Here is a 7,581-nt window from a genome sequence, read left to right as displayed (position 1 = left end):
CTAGCCCACTATTCCCCTTCCATGTCTCAGTCCATCTTCCCACTCTTTCATCCTTGGCCCAGTCTTCTGTTCCTACTGCTTTTTTACCTCTGTCAGCTGCTGCTCTTCTAAAGGAGTATGGCAGCCCCACACCCAGCTTACTTCTGCACCACAGCTGAGGTGGCTGGGCTGCGAATGGCACAGCTGCTGCTATATGGCTGGATAAGCTGGGCCTCGATTGGAGCAGGGCATAGCAGCCACGCACAGAAAGGCGGCCCAGAGGCTGGGAACGTGGTGGGATGTGTCAGGCACCAGAAATGGAACCAGGCGCACTCCCTGCTGCCAGGAACACCCTGCCGCTGCCATCATCGCCACCGCCCCTGCCACCGCACTTGCCAACCGGTAAGCTAAAGGCACCAGCCCAGGCCCACCTGAGCCGAGAGGGGGCCGAGCCAGAGGGGCATCCAGGCCCCAGACAAAAGACTGCCTGGGTTAAGACTGTCTGGGTCCAACCCATTCACCAGGACCAGGCAACGTGTGCTGGAGCTGCAGAACCAAGCAGCCTTCACCAGACTGGAGCCTGCATTGTCTCAGGTCAGATAGGATTGGGAGAGGGGGGACCAGTGGGCCCAGAGGGCACCTGGCAGGGGTGAACCCTGGAGGGACAGACCTCAATGCCCAAACCTCCTGGCAGCCCAACCACATACTTAAAGTGCATCATCAGGGGACCCCGCTGTATCTGGCCATGAGCAGGCCCAGCAGGGAACATGTGGATCCATGGTACACCTGGTCATGAGGCAGTAGGGAAAAGCCCCAGGGAAAAAGAGGCCAGATAGAGGAAGGAGAGTAAGAGGTTGAGGAAGCAGACCCCTATACCCCAATGCTCAGGAGCAAGCAGCCCAGCACAGGGACAATGGTGCCTTGCCCACCACTCATCCTGAGCGCCACTGAGTTACATAAGGCTTTTCAACCTTTTTAAAATCAGTGTACTCCTGTCAACTGGATGTGGAGCTGGTGGGAGGGGAAGGTGGTATGCGGCTGGACACAGAACAGCAGCAGCAAGGGGTGGTGGATGGCAGCAGTGGCCACTGCATGCGAGCTCCGCCCCCCTGCCCCGTGCACCCCGCGGAGGGGTACCACTGCCCTTGCCCCCCGGCCCCTGGCCCTGCTTCTCGGAGGTAGCGGTGTGGGGTGGTGGATTCATAGATTGTAAGGCTGGACGGGACCATCGGGTCCAGCCCCCTGCACCAAGCAGGAAAGGTAACTGGGGGTCAGGTGACCCCAGCAAGGTGACTGTCCAGTCTCCTCTTGAAGATTTCCAGGGTAGGTGATTGCACCACCTCTGGAAGGAGCTTATTCCACAGTCTGGTTACCCTGACTGCTAAGAAGGTTTTCCTAATGTTGAGCCTGAATCGATCTTCCAGGAGTTTGTGGCCATGTACTCCCCTAGTGTAGCAGTAAGCTGCTACCAGGTCCCCTCTCAGCCTTCTTTTCTTCAGGCTGAAGCATCCCAGATCCCTCAGCCTTTCCTTGTATGGCTTGCCATGTAAGACTCTGATCATACGGGTGGCTCTTCTTTGGACTTTCTTAAGCTTGTCCATGTCCTTGTTAAAGTGTGGTGCCCAGAACTGGATGCAGTACTCCAGCTGCGGTCTCACCGGTGCTGAGTAGAGCCCACCTATGCGTACTCCCTAGGTTCTTCCCAAGTACCCCCAGGGGTACGCGTACCCCGGTTAACAACCCCTGACTTACATTGCTTTCTTTTGTGTTAGCATTTTTCCTCTAAGTGTAACAAGATCACAATAAATGACTGTGATACTGGAGCATCATCCAAGTTGCACATCAAAACCACCTGTGGCGCATCTACAAGAGCACCCAAGTAGAAAGGGGTATGCTGTAGGGGAGGAGGAGCCCCACAGAAGATGCACCAAGGTGGTGTCCTGGAGCTGGTAAGAACCACTGAGCAACATCAGAGGTATGGATAACACCCCAAAAGTTGTGGTGGGCAAGTAGACTCAGGGTCAGTCCACCTCACAGGTGGCAGACCAAGGGCCCACCACAGTTTGTGCATTGGCCGGGAATCATGAATGGCAGGTTATCATCAGTCCCAGATCACAGGCAAGTCAGCCATAGATGGGGAAGGAGCTGTGCAACCAGATGAGAACTGGCAGCAGATGCAAGGGATGATTCTCCATTTGCTGCAGGAACCTATGCAGGCCAAGTCCAGGGAAATGGAGGCTCATGGCACCTTGTTTTCCAGACAACAGGACCTGGTTAAGCAACTGGCAAAGACCAAGATGGCTGTAGACAGGAGCTGCAAAGGCTACCTCGAATGGTTAACCATGCCTCACATGGTTAAGGAAGACATCCCTGAAGCATACTTAGAGACCTTTGGGTGGTTTGTGACACAGGTCAGCTGGGATGTGAGCCAGTGGGCCACCCTGCTGGAGCTGCTCTTGATGGGTTGGACTCAAGCCTCATATTGCACCTTCACACGCACCCTCACATGCACCCTCACCCTCACAGTCGGGACCACCCGACTGTCAAGAAGGCCATGTTGCATCAATTGGAAAAATCACCAGAACATTACTGATAACAATTCCAAATAAGGAAGAGCAAGGAAAGCCAGTGATCCAGACTGTTAGCCCCGAGGCTAAAGGATATAGGGGCCAGGTGGCTCAAGGCAGCAGAAAGGCCATCTGCAGAATTATTCAAGGCCATTGTCCTCAAGCAGTTCATCTGGGACTTGGAGGAGCAGGCCCAGAAAAGGGTGCAACAACATCAGCCTCAGGGCCTGGAGGAGACGGCATGCATCGCGGAGGCTTATGTTGAAGCCAGTGAAGAACCTGCCCGAGACAGAGGAACATGGACAGAACCAAAGGGCCAAGCCAATCCATCCAGTTGCCCAAGATGAGACACCTAGCTGGGGCCTGCCCCCCAAGATGACAGATGCTTGCAATGCGGAGGCATTGGCCATCTACCCTGGCACTGCCCCATGGGGTTTCCCAGCCGCAGCATCAGATGTGGGTTTTCATGCTGGGAAACAGAAACCAGACCCAGTGATGGGGGAGTGGAAAAAGTGGATTGCAGCTTTGGCCATGACTGCCTGGAATCCTATTAACCCCAGCGCATTGTCAATGCCCAGGTTGGTGGCCGTACATTGACAGCCATGGTAGATACAGGATGTGTGCAAATGCTGGTGCATGCAACAGCCCTGCCAGCCACAGCCAGCATGCTTGCAATGGGTAAAACACTGGTATACGTGCATGGCCAATGACATGTACAAGAGCTGTCAGTTGCTAGTCATGGTTCTCGGATGTACGCACAAAATAGCTGTAGGGATTTCCCGAGACTTGCCATGCCCCATGCTGCTCAGACAAGATTGGCTGTACTTGTCAGCAGTCCTGCAGTGCATGATGGCCAAGGCCACTGCAGAAATGGATCTGGCGGTCCTAGACAGGTTTGTGGGCAAAAATGCCAATGTTACCCCCATAGAAGGACAGGCAGACTGGCTGGACATAGAAGAAGTCATATATTCGGAGCCCTTCCAGGGGGACCAAGTAAATGACCCTGCATTCTGGCATGCATTTGGCAAGGGACTGGTGTGCTGCAATGAGAAGCTACTGTGACCAGTCCAGGCAACCCAAGTCCCATGCTTTGAGGTAAGAAATTATATTCTCTATCATATTGCTCAGGGGAAGGGACAAGGGGAGGAGCTGCTACAGCTGCTCATACCCCAGCAGTACTGGGCGACCCTAATTAGATTGGCCTATGACATGGGCCTATTAGATTGGCCTATGACATGGGCGGACACTTGGGCTGAGACAAAACAGTGGCATGCCTACTGCAGCGATTTTTCTGGCTGAGACTCTACAACAATGTCAAAGGCTTTACTGTGAAATGTGCCCAGTGTGCCAGGTATCCACAACCAAAAGACCCCTGGTGGCTCCACTGGTGTCCCTGCCCATCTCAGATAAGCCATTCAAATGAATTGCCCTGGACATCACGGGCCCCTTTCCCAGGAGTAACACAGGATATCAGTACGTCCGGGTACTGATGGATTATGCAACTCGTTTCCTGGAAGCCATGGCTTTACAATCAGCCATGGCCCCAAAGATCATGGCCAAACTGATCAGATGAATAGTGTGAGCCACTAGTGGGGCTCTAGTGGGGTAGACCCCTTTAACCACACTTTAAAACTCATATTGCAGAAGTGCATACAGGATGACCCCAAGAGGTGGGACTACCTCCTGGTACCTCTGATTGGTACCATCTGGGAGGATGGGGTCTTCTTGATGTGGTGCAAGAGGGCTGGGAACAGCAGGTTCAAATGGGGACACATATAATGAGGCACCTGACCAAGTTAAGGAAACAGCTGACCCAGGCACATCAGATAGCCAAAGAAAACCTGGGGCACTCCCAAGCCTGGCAAAAAGCGCAATGCGATCAAAAGGCACAAGAGCAGTATTTTAATACAGGTGACCACATCCTGGTCCTTTTACCTGACCATAACAGTCATTTACTGGCCAAGTGACAAGAGACATTTGAAGTAATGGACCCAGTTGATTATGAAGTCACATGGCCAGACTGGCAGCTAGAGAAGTAGGTTTATCATGTTAGTTTGCTCAAGCCATGGCGTGCCCACAAAAGGTCGTGTGCCCACAAATGGCACCATGCCTTGACCAGGCAGACCTAGGGCCCTCCCTAGGAGAGGTGGCACCTCAGGAAGGGCCAGTCTTTGGGGAACAATTTTCCCAAGATCAAGAGAACCAACTCCACAGGCTGGTAAGGGAGTACAAGGATGTATTTCACGGTGACCCTGAGAGTCCATGGAAATAGTATGCTGCATACCTGAGGGGTGCATGATGCACCAGAGCTGGAGGCAGTTTCCCCAGTGACCATATGAGGCAGTCAAGTCTGAGCTGGCAAAAATGCTACAAAGGCATAGGCGTAGCCCCCTAGTTGTAGCGCCCAAGAAAGATGGAGACTTGAGGTCATGCATGCACATCCAGAAGTTGAATGCCACATCCAAGTTCGACTCTTTCCTGATGCCTAGCATCGACAAAATGCTAGAAAAGGTGGGACAGGCCCAGTTTATATTCATGCTTAACATGATTAAGGGCAGATCCCCATGGCCACCACGGACCAGGAAAAAACTGTCTTCAGTAGGTGCACATTTCATGACAGTAGTAAGCTTTGGGTGACAAGCAGCACACTTTGCAGGGACATCACCTGGACTAACTAGAGACATGGAAACTCACTTGGTAAATAGATCTCTTCCTTTCACATTAGAAGCCATGAGGTCTGTGAAATGTCTTTATCATTCTTGACTTGGATAAGCAGGACATTTTCCAAGGTCTATCACTATATCAGTTAGCCCCCTGCAAAAGGGTCTTCCTGACCTTGGTAACAGTTTAGTACAGAAAGGCCATTAGGCTATTTCAAGCACTTGGGTGGTGTGCATGGGTGGTACCTGCAAAGAGCTAATTTCAGCCCAGCATTTGCAGCCCATCCCAAATAATTCCATGTATTCTACAAATCAACTGCCATGGTGTTGCACACCACACATATTCCAGGATAAAGTTGATCTTACCATCCAAAATGTAGGAGTGAAGGTACCCATGACCTCCCCAGTGTCCCACAGGTGACAGTACTCCTTTCCAAACCAACTTCCTTTTGTTTATTTAGCACTTGGTTCTCAGATGCTGTTAAATCCCTTGCGATAAATAAGCTTCTACTTATTTCCCCTGCCTCTTTGGAAAGGAAACCAGAAATTCTACACCTCCTTGAATTCTCTGCACAGGCCTACCATAACTATGGAAATCTTGAATTACTAAGCTGTAAAGAGTCTCAACAGCAATGTAAGAGCAAAGCATTCCCTTTTAGAAGTTTCAACAGGAACAACGATTCAATTAAGGTCAATGGTCTTCAAAAATCAGTCTGACAAGTGTCACCAGAGATGCTTTGCAACATTAGCTAAAACACCTACAAATGTTTTACAAGCATTAAAGAAGTTTCATTTGATGAAGGTGGTCTTTAAAGTCAGAAGAGAAAATCTACTTGTGGTGAAACAATACATTAGGTGATAGGAAAGCCCTTCACCATGAAGAGACCAACTCTTACAGAAAAGCACTCACTGGTTGGGCCAGTTTGGTGGAGAAGCTCCTAGGAAAAGCTTTTGTCCTATTTTATAAGACACATGTTATAGCTTTAGAAGCTGCAGAAGTTTTAGACAGTGACAACTGAAGAATTGCATACATCACAAGAGTAAAACATTAGCAAACAGAGATGACCAAGTGTGCTGAAGAGGATGTCCAATTCCAGCATCTCGGTCCTCTCTGCACATTTCGGGTATTGTACAAGTAACTGGTTAATAGTGCAAATACTCTAAGACCAGCTACATGTGCCAAGTAGCTACCACACGATAAAAAGGTCCAACCAGCCACAACATTAGACCTCAAAAATATGTACTAATTCCATAGCTGGCTGCTATGGAGCAGGACTGGTAGGGCTTCTAGCCATAGATGTGCACTGTGCCCAGTGTGAAACCCCTGAGCCCTGGGGACCACAGCTACCATGACCCCAAGGCTCAGGGGTGCATGAAACACTTGGGCCCTGTAACAGGTTGCCCTCCCCAGTGGCATTTTAGTGGCCTTTGAGGGGCACCCTTGAAGTCCCTTAATGGTTCACTTCTGTCTTTCATCTTATATCCCACCTTTACTTGTCTGCTACGTCTTCATGTAAAATATTATTTAGATGTTCTTACAAGCAGGAGACTACCTATTGTACTTCTATGTTGGGGTTCTCAGCCACCCCGGGCCTTGCCTCCCCCAGTCTTTCTCTAGCTCTGCCTACCAATCTAAACCCACCAGGTAGGGTTTGACTCGGAGGCTCTAGCTCCTTAATCCTCTCTGGGCCTGGGGCCCTGCTTTTGCTTTCACTATGGAGCCAGGCATTTTGGCCCCCTTTCACCCTGCGGCCCCTGGATGCCAAGCTGTTGGGTCTTCTGCCTCCTTAGGCTTGGCCCTTTCTTATAGCTCAGGCTACTAGCCAAGATTCCCCCACTGGGACTTGGCTTCAAAGTCCTGCAGCCAGATCTGGGCTACTAGCCCTGTACAGCTGCACCCACTAGTGTACTAGGCCCTTTAGCCTTTTATGACTGCACCCAAGGTGCTAATGAGGCCTCCTCCTCCCCTACAGCCTCAACCACAAACCACTGGTTTATCAGTCAAAATATAAAAGTAAGTCCATGGACTATAACCATTAAAAAAAAAAATTAAAGAAGGCAGTATACCAGCTTACGTTTTTTAATGACTCCATGCTCCTGCTTCCCACTGTCTGTTAGGCTCCTCCTTGTGGGGCTGCCACAGCTTCTCTGGGGGTCACCAGGAGTTCTCCCTATAGTAACTGGACAGGCAGCCACGCATCTCCATGAAGCTCTTTTGCACAAACTCCTTCCCCCTAGCTGCTGCCCAAGAACTGCCACCAAGCCCAGGGTTTTTATAGTTCTGGCCTGCCCTCTTCCGGTCATCTGACTAGCCAGCAAGGCTCAGCTTTTAATCCCTACCCTGCCAGCAGGCCGTGCCCAGAAAGTTCTGGTCT

The sequence above is a fragment of the Alligator mississippiensis genome, chromosome 8, assembly GCF_030867095.1.
Source record: "Alligator mississippiensis isolate rAllMis1 chromosome 8, rAllMis1, whole genome shotgun sequence".
NCBI classification, from domain to species: Eukaryota; Metazoa; Chordata; order Crocodylia; family Alligatoridae; genus Alligator; species Alligator mississippiensis.
This window is presented reverse-complemented; position numbering follows the sequence as displayed.